Source organism: Chiloscyllium plagiosum, chromosome 4, assembly GCF_004010195.1.
Source record: "Chiloscyllium plagiosum isolate BGI_BamShark_2017 chromosome 4, ASM401019v2, whole genome shotgun sequence".
NCBI classification, from domain to species: domain Eukaryota; kingdom Metazoa; phylum Chordata; class Chondrichthyes; order Orectolobiformes; family Hemiscylliidae; genus Chiloscyllium; species Chiloscyllium plagiosum.
In genome coordinates this window covers 32658912-32671847 of record NC_057713.1, presented here as the reverse complement: position 1 = coordinate 32671847, position 12936 = coordinate 32658912, and the positions used below count along the sequence as shown (strand labels likewise).

General features: G+C 40.8%; 1 long non-coding RNA gene across 1 annotated transcript in view; it reads left to right on the top strand.

Annotated features, from left to right (window-relative positions):
- The window catches only part of LOC122548927, a 53408-nt gene that overhangs the window by 14137 nt on the left and 26335 nt on the right, over nucleotides 1-12936 (top strand). The gene's annotated exons all lie outside the window — the stretch shown is intronic.

The following is a 12936-nucleotide window of genomic DNA, read 5'->3' as shown; positions in this document are numbered from 1 at the left end:
TTGCTGTCTTTTTTTTTAATAGTGAGTTGAATGGGTTCTTTTTGGTTATGTTTTATTGAGATCTGTCCCTAGATTAAAATTTTAAAATAGTTACTAAGTTAGCCTGGAGCAGTGTTTTTTTTTATAAGTGGTAGGACAGCTATTTTCTAGATAGTTAAGGTACAAAGACGGCCTTTAGTAGAGTGATGTGCTCTTCCTGTCGGATGTGGGAGATTAGGGAAAATTTCCACGTTACTGACGATTATGTCTGCAGTAAGTGTGTTTGGTTGCGAATCCTATCAGATCACATGGATTGGTTAGAATGGCAGTTAGATGCAATGAGGAATTCACCGGAGTCAGGGGTGTGATGGATGGCAGTTATAGGAAGGGAGATCGGTTAATGTCAGGTAATGTAGGGGAGGGAGGCAGATAGTGCAGAAGTCTCCTGTGGCTGTTCCCATCTCAAACAAGTATGCTGTTTTGGAAAATGTAGGGGGTGATGGACTTCTGGAATGTCGCACAAACAGCCAAATTTCTGGTACCAAGACTGGCTGTAATGTAACGAGGGTATGTCAGGTTCAAGTCATTGATTATGATGGGGACTCCCTAGTCAGAGGCACAGACAGACATTGCTGCAGCCGACAGCAAGAAAGCAGAATTATGTTTTGCCTTCCTGGTGCCAGGTTCAGGAATATCCGAGTGTAGAATATTCTTAAAGGGGAGTGGGACCAGTAGAAGGTCGTTGTACACATTGGAATTAATGACAAAGGAAGAAAAAAGGATGAGATTCTCAAGGCTGTATATAGGAAGTTAGGCAGGAATTTAAAAAGGATATCCACAAAGGTAATAATATCTGGATTAAACCCAGTGCTACGAGCTTGTGAAGGTCAAAATAGGAGGATCGGACAGATGAATGCGTGATTGAGCAGTTGGTGCAGAGGAGAAGGATTCACATTTTTGGATCATTGGAATCTACTAGGGTAGAAGTGACGTGTACAAGAAGGACAAATTGCACTTGAATTGGCAAGTGACTAATATACTGGCAGGGAGATTTGCAAGAGCTGCTTAAGCGGATTTAAACTAGTAAAGTGGTGGGTGTGTGAGCTAGTGAGGAAAGAGGTACATCTGAGACTGGTACAATTGGGAAAAGGAGCAAGTCAAGGAGGGTAGGTAGGAACAAAGCAGAGAATGTTGTAAATTAAACTGCATTTATTTCAATGCAAGAGGCCTAACAGGAAAGGCAGATGAACTCAGGATATTGTTAGGAACATGGGACAGGGATATCATAACAATTACAGAGACATGGCTCAGAAATGGATAGGACTGGCAGTTCAATGTTTCAGGATACAAATGCTATAAGAAGGATAGAAAGGGGGGGGACAAGAGAGGAGGAGTGGTATTTTTGAAAAGGAATAGCATTATGGTTGTATTTAAGTATATTCCTGGGAATACACCCGGGGAAGTTATTTGGGTGGAAATGAGAAATAAGAAAGGGATGATACAGTATTGGGATTGAACGCTAGCACCGTCCCTCCCTTCTCTCCCCCCCCCCCCCCCCCCCCCCCCCCCCCCCCCCCCCCCCCCCCCTCCCCAAACCATAACATCAGTGGGAAATTGAGAAACAAACTTATAAAGAGATCTGTTATCTGTAAGAATAAAAAGGTAGTAATAGTAGGGGATTTTAACTTTAACTAACACAGACTGGGACTGCCATAGTGTCAAGGGTTTAGATGGAATTTAAATGTGTACAAGAAAATTTTCTCATTTAGTATGTAGATGTACTGGACAAGGTGCAAAATTGGACCTACTTTTGGGAAATAAGGCAAAGCAAGTGACTAAGTTGTCAGTAGTAGAACATTTTGGGGCTAGCAACCATAATTCTATTAAAGTAGTGATGGAAAATGATAAACAGGATCTAAAAGTTAAAGTTCTAAATGGAGGAAGGCCAGTTTTGACAGTAGTAAGTAAGGACTTCCAAAAGTTTACTGTAAGTAAAGGGATGGCTGGAAAATGGGAAGCCTTCAAGAATGAGATAAGGAGAGTCCAGAGATAGTATGTTCCTATTATGGTGAAAGGCTAGGCTGGTAGGTATAGGGAATGCTGGATGACTAGAGAAATTGAGGTTTGCGTCAACAAGAAGGAGGAAGAATATGTTAGGGATAGACAGCAGAGATCAAATGAATCCTTGGAAGAGTATAACAGCAGTAAGAATATACTTAAGAGGAAAATCAGGAGGGCATAAAGGAGACATGAGATAGCTTTGGCAAATAGGGTTAAGAAGAATCCAAAGGGATTTTATAAATATATTAAGGACAAAAGAGTAACTAGGGAGAGAATAGAACCTCCCAAAGATCACCAAGGCAGCCTATGTGTGAACTGCAGGAGATGGTGGAGTGTTTTACATCAGTGTTTACTGTGGAGAACGATATGGAAGATACAGAATGTGGGGAAATAGATGGTGATATCTTTAAAAATGTCCATATCACAGAGGAGGTGGGGCTGGATGTCTTAAAATGCATAAACGTGGATAAATCCCCAGGGCCTGATCAAGTGCACACTAGAACTCTGTGGGCAACTAGGGAAATGATTGCTGGACATCTCGTTGAGATATTTAGATCATCGATAGCTACAGGTGAGGTGCTGGAAGACTGAAGGTTGGCTAATGTGGTGGCACTATTTAAGAAAAGTGGTATGGAAAAGCCAGGGAACTATAGACATCAGTAGTGGGCAAGTTGTTGGAGGGAATCCTGAGGGACAGGATTTACATGTATTTGGAAAGCAAGGACTGATTAGGGATCGTTAACATAGCTTTGTGTGTGATAAATCATGTCTCACTAATTTGATTGAGTTTTTTTGAAGAAGTAACAAAGAGGACTGATGAGTGTAGAGTGGTGGATATGATCTATATGGACTTCATTAAGGCATTTGACAAGGTTCCATATGGTAGACTGGTTAGTAAGGTTAGATCTCATGGAATACAGGGAATTAGCCATTTGGATGCAGAACTGACTCGAAGGTGGAAGAGAGAGGGTGGTGGTGGTGGAGGGTAGCTTTTCAGACTGGAAGCCTGTGACCAGTGGTGTGCCACAAGGACTGGGTGCTGGGTCCACTGTTTTTCATCATTTGTATAAGTGATTTGGATGTGACCATAGGTAGTACAGTTAGTAAGTTTGTAGATAACACCAAAATTGGAGGCGCGTGGACAGCGAAGGTTACCTCAGAGTACAACAGGATCTTGATCAGATGGGCCGATGGGCGAGGAGTGACAGATGGAATTTAATTTAGATAAATACAAGGTGCTGCATATTGGAAAGGCAAATCAGGGCAGGACTTAGACACTTAATGCTAAGGTTCTGGGGAATGTGGCTGAACAAAGAGACCTTGGGATGCAGGTTTATAGTTCCTTGAAAACTGAGTCGCAGGTCGATGAAATGGTGAAAAAAGCATTTAGTATGGTCAGAGCATTGAGTACAGGAGTTCAGAGGTCATGTGGCTGTACGAGACATTGGTTAGGCCATTTTTGGAATATTATTTGTGGTTCTGGTCTCCCTGCTATCAGAAGAATGTTGTGAAACTTGCAAGCGTTCAGAAAATATTAAAAGGATGTTGCCAGGGTTGGGGCTTTGAACTATAGGGAGAGGCTGAACAGGCTGGGCCTGTTTTCTCTGGAGCGTCGCGGGTTGAGGGATGACCTTATAAAGGTTTATAAAATCACGAGGGGCATGGATAGGGTCTTTTTCCTGGCGTGAGTGAGGTCCAGAACTAGAGGGCATAAGTTCAGGGTGAAAGGGGAAAGTTTTAAAATGGACCTAAGGGGCAATGTTTTCACACAGAGTGGGTGCAAGTATGGAATGAGCTGGCAGAGGAAGTGGTGGAGGCTGGTACAATTACAACATTTAAAAGACATCTGGATGGGTATATGAATAGGAAGGCTTTAGTCGGATATGGGCCAAGTGGTGGGATATGGGCCAAGTGCTGGCAAATGGGACTCTATTAATTTTGGATATCTGGTCGGGATGGATGAGTTGCATCAAATGGTCTCTTTCTGTGCTGTACATCTCTATGACAAATGAAAAATGACTTGACTGAGTGAAAGGAAAGGAATGAGATTGGAAAAATGTATCCTTGAGAAGGGACACTGGGAGAACTCCTGTGCTCTTTGAAATGGAAGCAGCCTTCAGCGTTAGAACAAAGAAAAAGTCACTGCTGAAGCAGGCTTCCTGCCTAAAAAGAAGTCCTGACCATTTTAACTCTCTCAAACACTGGGAAATTAGCCTGAGTTTCAAGTATTGTTTAAAGTTGTGTTTCAACATTACCCAATATGAGCTTCCTTGTGACTAGTATTTTTAGCAATACATATTCAACTCTTATGGATAAAATAAAGAAGTTGTAAAAACTCGAGTCACAGAAAGCAATAATTCAGATTACAGTTCCACATTGGGATACATTACTTGAACAATAATTTCATTGTCTATTTGTAAGAAATGTTATGTAGATGCAGAGCACCGAGAGAAGAACCTGTCATGTTGCACTCCATAAAGTCTGTCTGTCGGACTGCAAATCCTGGCTAAATGCATCTGTACTGAATTCAAATGTGGTTTCAAAATTAGAAGATTATTAAAAGTTTGACCTCAGTTTGGCAACTGCAGAGGAAATGCTATCGTAAAGACCACTACCTCAGCCTCATCAGAGCTTTCAACCTTGTCAGTTGCTGGAGAATACTGGCTGATCCTCAGAGATGATCAATGCTATCTCTTTCCATGATAACACGATAGTTAAGACAAGTATTGCTGGAGTAATAACAATGTTTGAGATCCACAGTTGGATTGAACAGGGTTGTGTGCTGGTAGCGTCATTCTTTGGCATATTCTACATTTTGCTCCTTTCATATGCTTCCAGGTAATCCTGTCGAGGATATCAGTTTAAACACCAGAACTGGTGGAAAGCTGTTCTGTCTTGCTTGCGTGAAATACAAGACTAAAGTGTGCCAAGTCCCTTCTGCATTCACAATGCTACATCAGCATTCCATACCAAGGAATACCTTAAGTGGCAAAGCGACAGATTGTCTCATGTCTGTATAGAGTTTGGTTTGACCAATAAATCAGGAAGATGAACATAACAATTCAAAGTGTTGTCATTGATGATGAAACACTGGAGACTTGATAGTTTCTCATATCGAGGTTCTGCATTTGCCAGTTTTCTGCCACCTGATCGAGAAATCAAAGTTGTAGAATAAAAACTGATAGTGTAATGTTGAAACTGAATAAGAGTGTGTAGTAAAGTCTGACTGAGAAAACAAAATTGGGAGTCTACTAAGTCTGCATCTTCAGCACTTTCATCTACAATAGTCACACCAGGATAATACAGAGTAGGCAGGAGAAAAGGTTGAGCAGTTTCCACATTTGCTGTCTCAGATGTACTCTTAGCATCACTTGCCAGAAAAAGATCAGCAACTCGGGAACTTCCTGGATGTTTTAGTTCCATCAGCATAGAGTCCTATAAACAGACTCTTCAGTCTTAACTCATTCATGCTGACCAGTTATCATTAACTGATTGGTCCCATTTGCCAGCATTTGGCCCATATGCTTCTAAACAATTCCTATTCATGTATCCATCCATGTGCCTTTTTAAATGTTGGCATTGTACCCATCTTCACCACTTCCTCTGGCAGTTGGTTCCATGTATGCATCACCTTCTGTGTGAAACATTTAGCCCACAGGACCCTTTTTTAAATATATCTCCTCTCACCTTAAACCTGTGCCCTCTAGTTTTGCCTTCCTCCTACTTTGGAGAAGAAAACCTTGGCTGTTCACTCTATTCATGCCCCTCATGATTCTATAACCTCTATAAGGTCACCCTCAGCCTCTGCTCCAGGGAAAACACACCCAGCCTATTCAGCCTCTCCCTATAGCTCAAACACTCCAATCCTGACCATATTCTTGTAAATCTTCTCTTAACCCTTTCAGGTTTAACAACATCTTTCTGATAGGAAAACCAGAGTTGAATGTAGCATTCTGAAAGCAGCCTAACCAACCCATGTCCTATAGAAGCTGTAACATGATATCCCAACTCCTAAACTCCATGTACTGCCCAATGAAGGCAAGCGTACCAAATGTCTTCACTAGCCTGTCTACCTGAGGTTCCACTTTCAAGGAACCGTGAACCTGCCTTCCTATGTTCCTTTGTTCAGCAACACTCCCCAGGACCCTACCACTAACTGGATATGTCCTGGACTGATTTGCCTTACAAAAATACAAACCACTCAATTATCTAAATTAGACTCCACCTGCCACTCCTCAGCCCATTGACCCATCTGATCAAGATCTCATTGTATTCTGCGATAATCTTCTTTATTGTCCACTACATCACCTATTTTTGGTGTCATCTGCAAACTTACAAATCATTCCTCTTCCATTTAAATCCAAATCATTTACATAAATGATGAAAAGCAGTGAACTCAGCACCAATTCTTGTGGCATACCACTGGACACAAGCCTCTAATCTGAAAAACAACCCTCCACCACCAACCTTGCTCCACTTTCAAGCCAAGTTTGTGTCCGGTTGGCTGGATTTCATGTGACTTAACCTTGCTAACCAATCTTCCATGTGGAACCTTGTCAAATGCTTTGCTGAAGTCCATAAAGGAGAAAGTGAGGACTGCAGATCTCCCACCCCAACCCACAAGCCTCTTTCTTAATGAAGGGCTTATGCCCGAAACATCGATTCTCCTGCTCCTCGGATGCTGCCTGACCTGCTGTGCTTTTCCAGCACCATACTGTCCACACTGAAGTCCATATAGACAACATCTACTGCTCTGCCTTCATCTATCTTATTGATCACTTCTTCAGAAAGCTTAATCGATTTAGTGAGACACGATTTTCCATGCACAAATCCATGTTGACTATCCCTAATCAGTCTTTGCCTTTCCAGATGAATGTAAATCCTGTTCTTAGAATCCCCTCCAGCAACTTACCCATCTCCGATGTGAAGCTCACTGGTCTAAAGTTCTCTAACTTTTCCTTAGCACCTTTCTTAAATAATGGCACCATTTTAGCCAACTTGCAATTTTCTGGCAACTCACCTGTGTCTATTGATGAACAAATATCTCAGCAAGGGATCCAACAATCTCTTCCCTATCTTCCCACAAAGTTGTGGGATACACCTGATCAGATCCTGGGGATTTGTTCACCTTTGTGTTTGAAGACATCCAGCACACCTTCTTCTGTAACGTGGCCACTTTTCAAGATATCACTATTTTTCCAAGTTCACTATCTTCCACAACCTTCTCCACAGTAAATACTGATACAAAATACTCATTTAGTATCTCGCCCATATCCTGCAGTTCCACACAGACAGCCTTATTGCTCTTTAAGGAATCCTATGCTCTCTGCACTTTTTTTTCCTCTTATTGTAATTGTAGAATCACTTTGGATTCTCCTTAACCCTATTTCCCAAAAATAACTCATATCCCCATTTCTCCCTCCTGATTTCTCTGAAGTATAGTCCTCTGCTGTGTAGTTCTTTGGCCACATTTCCCAGATGGATTATGGTTGTATAGCCCAAGATCTGTACTGTGAACTAACTGCTGGGATGTCCTCCTGAATGTCCATACCTCCATATTAAGATCATCTGTATGTTTGATGAAGGTTTATATAATAAAACTTTTGTTTAAAGTAAAAGAACAATTTATAGCTTTATGTTGTATTGTATTTCCATATTAATCATGCACACATTCTAATTCCATCACATAGTTCCTAAAGTGTGCTGCTCAGAGTTTGGCACTGTACTAATTGAAGCTGAGCCAAGTCTAACGCAACTTTTAAGATAAATTCTTTCCTTTTACTCTGTCTCACTTGTTTGCAAAGACTTGGGTGCTAATGCTTTATCAGCCATGTCCTACAACCTTCAATAATATACGAAACTGAATACCAAGTCCTTTAACTCTCGACCTCTTTAGCGTTGTACTCTTCTTATTGTTTCTGTGTTCTTTTTACCAAATGAATTACTGAACACTTCTCTGCATTAAATTTCATCTGCCATTGTACACACCCTTGCCATTAATCTGTCGCTGGTCTATGCTTTTCTTCTCATGGATACAACACTGTCAGGTTTTGTATCTTCTGAAAACTTTGAAACTATCTGTACACCAAGGCCTAGGCGTTTTACATCCATCAGGAAGAGCAAAAGCCTTAAACCAACCACTGGGAAACTTCATAATAAATCTTCCTTCAGATCAAGAAATACAACAGTGGTTAATTTGTTCTCTGTCACTTAATGATGTTTGTCGCTAATGTCACCTGGTTATTCCATGAGCTATAACTTAACTCAGAAATCTATTGTGTGCTACTTTAGTGAAGTCCATGTACGTAACGTCAATACAGTGATGTTCTGAACCCTCCCTATTACCTCATTAAATAACTGAAGTTAGTGAAATACGATTTGCCTTTAAACAATCCAGGCTGGTTTGCCATAATTAACCTGCATTCGCCCTAGAGTTTGTTAATTTTGGGCTAATAATGAGAAACAAAATTTCCAATCTGCATTGAGCCCCTGTTTCTGATTCAGATGTAAAGTTACTAATTTACCTTTGGAGGAATTTTTCATGCGAACTTCCAGGCCAAGAGTCATCCCAGTTGAAGCAGTGCAGTTGAGTCCGAGAATTCGTGTAGACAGTGATAGGCTAGATCAGTGCTGAAGCAATGCTGAGAGTAACTAGATTAGACTAAATTCCCTACACCATGGAAACAGGCCCTTCGGCCCAACAAGTCCACACTGACCATCCGAAGAGTAACCCACCCAGACACATTTCCCTCTGACAAATGCATCTAATGCTATGGGCAATTTAACATGGCCAATTCACCTGACCTGCACATCTTTGGACTGTGGGGGGAAACTGGAGCACCCGGAACCATCCGAAGAGTAACCCACCCAGACACATTTCCCTCTGACAAATGCACCTAATGCTATGGGCAATTTAACATGGCCAATTCACCTGACCTGCACATCTTTGGACTGTGGGGGGAAACTGGAGCACCCGGAGAAAACCACGCAGACACAGGGAGAATGTGCAAACTCCACACAGACAGTTGCCCGAGACTGGAATTGAACCTAGGACCCTGGTGCTGTGAGGCAGCAGTGCTAACCACTGAGCCACCATGCCGCCCATAAGTAGCTAAGTACATAGGTAAGCAGAGGGGCGAATGATGCCATGTATTGGGTATTGGGTATGTGATTGAGGGCGTAGGACAAATCGGAGGTTTGGGGGCTTTCATAGATGTTCTGGATGGGGTTGTTGGCAGGGGAGTTGAAATTGGGCAGCTAAGTCAGGGATTGTAACTGTTGGCTGTATTTGCCAAAGTCAGGGTGGACAGGAAGGTAGGAGAGTCAGATTTATGGGAGGTGAAAATGTGTTGCTGGAAAAGCGCAGCAGGTCAGGCAGCATCCAGGGAACAGGAGAATCGATGTTTCGGGCATAAGCCCTTCTTCAGATTTATGGGAGGGTCAGGTGAGGATCAGTCAGGTGTTAGGTATCTGTTTTAGGGGGTGAGAGGGAAAGGAATTAAGTAGGTATTTGTGGGGAAATGTCAGTGTTTCTTTTAGCTAAGGCTATAAGGGCAGGTTTTCATCTTCAACCTTTCCTGGCTAACTATCCAGCAAAGTCAGTCAGAACTGTAGAATATCTGCAATTATATGAAGAGATTGGATCGCCTGGGACCTTTTTCCCTGGAGTGTAGGTGGTTGAGGGGTGACCGTAGAAATTTGTAATACCCTGCAGGGCTTAAATAAGGTGAATAGCAAAGGTCTTTCCCCCAGGGTCAGGATGTTAAAAATTGGAGGGTATAATTTTAATGTGGGACAAGAATAATTTAAAAGGGACCTCAGGGCAAGTTTTTCATACGGAATAGTTTGTATGTGGATGAACTGCCAGAGGACGTGGTCAAGGCAGATACAGTTAAGACTTTTAAAAGGCATTTGGACATGAATAGGAAAGGTTTCTAGGGATGTGGACAAATGCAGGCAAATTGGACTAGTTTAGTTTGGGAAATCTGGCCAGCAAAACGAAAGAAAATGCAATGAGTAAATGCAGAAATTTTCTGAAAATAAACCATTTACAGCCATGCCAGTTTAACATAACTTTAAAGTGGAGACAGGGTGACTCTTCACTGAGATATGCGTTTCTGTAAGGTTATTGTTGAGATTGAAAATGTTGAATCTTTCTGGTATTTATAATTAAGCTGTTTCAAATAATTTTTGTACAATGTAACATAGTTGTTTTCTTTGTGCAATTAACTTTTTTCTATTTCTTTGCTAAAGATACATTGGCAGCCTTTTGTGAAAACATTCAGTGACTGACCATCTTACTACTTGTTTTTGCAATTTATTTATGGTCTAGCAAGCCAGGTTTCATTCTGAGATCTGACTTATACAGTATTACCATCAGCTGGGATCATTGTACAACTAAGATGTGGAAACAGCAGACATTGAAGTCTTCAACTGACTGTGACCGTTGGAAGAAATTGGAAATGGCACGCTGAGAACAAGAAGCTCACTGGTAACAGTCCAGAGAAAGTTCCCTAGGTTGATCCCAGATATGGAGGAACTGTCTTAGGTTGAGTAGGTTGATCTTGTACTCATTGGTGTTTCGAAGAGTAAAAGACAAACTCGTTGAAACATATAAAATTGTTAGAGGTCATGGCAGAATAAATATGGAAATGTTGTTTTCCCTTGTGGGGACATTTAAGATCAGAGAAAATGGTCATCCATCTAATTCAGATGAGGAGGAATTTCTTTTGAGGATAGTGAGTCTGTGAAATTCTATACTTCAGAGGGTAATAAAGATAGATCAAATAAGTAAATTCAAGGCTGAGACAGACAGACGTAAATCAGTAACAGAATAGGAAAAAGGGAGCAAAGTGAGTTGAGTATCAGACCAGCTTTGATCTCACTGAATGATGGTGCAGGCTTGATGGGCTGATCGGCCTACTTCTTCTCCTATGTCTTAAGGTTAGATAGTCAAGCGAGAGCCTAGTGAAAATAGCAGCACCTTCTCAGCCTATTTTCTTCTTTTGGAGAAAATGTAGCAGATACTGCCATGTCAGAATGAGGTCTGAGAACTACAGGAAATGATGCTTAACATTGAATTGAATCAACAGTTACATCACAACTTCTCTTCTGAGATAGAAGGTTGCCGCTATGTTGCAGTATCACCTTTGTTCAGTTGGAGACATAATTACTTCTGCTAAACTTCCTTTTATGTGATGATATACCAAGAAATATCAGACACTATAGAAAAGAATGTAAATATTATAAACTTTGAAATTCTGATACGAACATAAGAACTAGGAGGAGTAGACCATCTGGCCCTTTGAGCCTACTTAATCAATAAGATCATGGCTGATCTTTTCATGGCCTCAGCTCCTCTTACCCACCCCTCATCATAACGCTTAATTCCTTCACTGTTCATAAAATTATCTATCTTATCTTTAAAAGCATTCAATGAGGAAGCCTCAACTACTTCACTGGGCATGGAATTCCATGGATTCACAATCCTCTGGGTGAAGAAGTTCCTTCTCAATTCAGTTCTAAATTTGCTCCCCTAATTTTGAGGCTATGCCCTCTTGTCTTAGTTACATCTACCAGTGGCAACGTCCTCTCTACTTCTATCTTATCTATTTTCTTCATGACTTTATGTTTCTATAAGATCCTGCCTCATTCTTCAAAATTCCAATGAATATAATCCCAGTCTACACAGTCTGTCCTCATAAGCCAACCCCCTCAATTCCGGAATCAAGCTAGTGAACCTCCTCTGCATCCTCTCTCGTGCCAGTACATCCTTTCTCAAGTTAGGAGACCAAAACTGCACGCAGTATTCCAGGCGTGGCCTTACCAGCACCTTATACAGCTGCAATATAATCTCCCTGCTTTTAAACTCAATCCCTTTAACAATGATTCCAATTGCCGCCTTAATTACCTTCTTAATTGCACCCACAGACCAACCTTCTGTAATTCATAGACAAGGACACCCAGATCCCTCTTCATATCTACATGCTGCAGGTTCAAATAATAGTTCTTTTTACTGATGCAATTTGATGAGGTAAATAAGAGACAATGTTACCACTGGTCAGCAGGTTGAAAGGTAAACTTTTAACATTTCAATTGTTAACAAAATATCAAGGGGACAGATCATAGTAGTAAATATGTAGAGAAACTTTAGGAGAAGGAATACCTGATCGGAAACTGGTAGAAACAGCATCCATAATAGCTTTTAAATATGGGAATAAATAATCTGAAAAGAAATATTGAAAGGAAATGGTGCATGAATTGAGTCACTTTTCCTTGAAGCAAACTTTAAAGTCATGTAATGAATAGTCTCTTTCTGAACTGTACAATTCTGCAAGTACATGTTTGGTTTTAGGCTAAAGAACAGTCCACACTGATATATGTAATCTTTCCTATAAATTTTCAATGAATAGGGACATTCTTGATCTATCTTTTGAGTGTGAACTCATAACCAACTTTCTCTTTACGGTAGTTGGAAACCTTACGCTGTATATGTATGTGATTGCTAATGTGGAAAATACAAAATTGCTGTAGAATCACATACTATGATGAAATGCGTGATTGGAACAACACAAGCAGTGTTGCTATGTTTATAGTGGGTCTTGTCATTGATGTTAGTTTGTTCTACGTTGACTCATCAATGTGTTGTGCCAGATGTGATGCTAGATTATTAAGTGAAGGGAATTTTGCTTCAAATCCAACTGGGGCTCCACTCTTAAGAACCTTTATAGGACAGTGTACGTTGTCATCAAATGAATTGTGTAATTTCTCAGGAAATAACTTTAGTAGGATGCTGGATATTTGAAGTGGTTACAATTTCCTTTCACAGCACAAATATCTCTTAAGCTTACGAGCATAAAATTTTCATACATAAACACACAGAATTGCAATAAAACA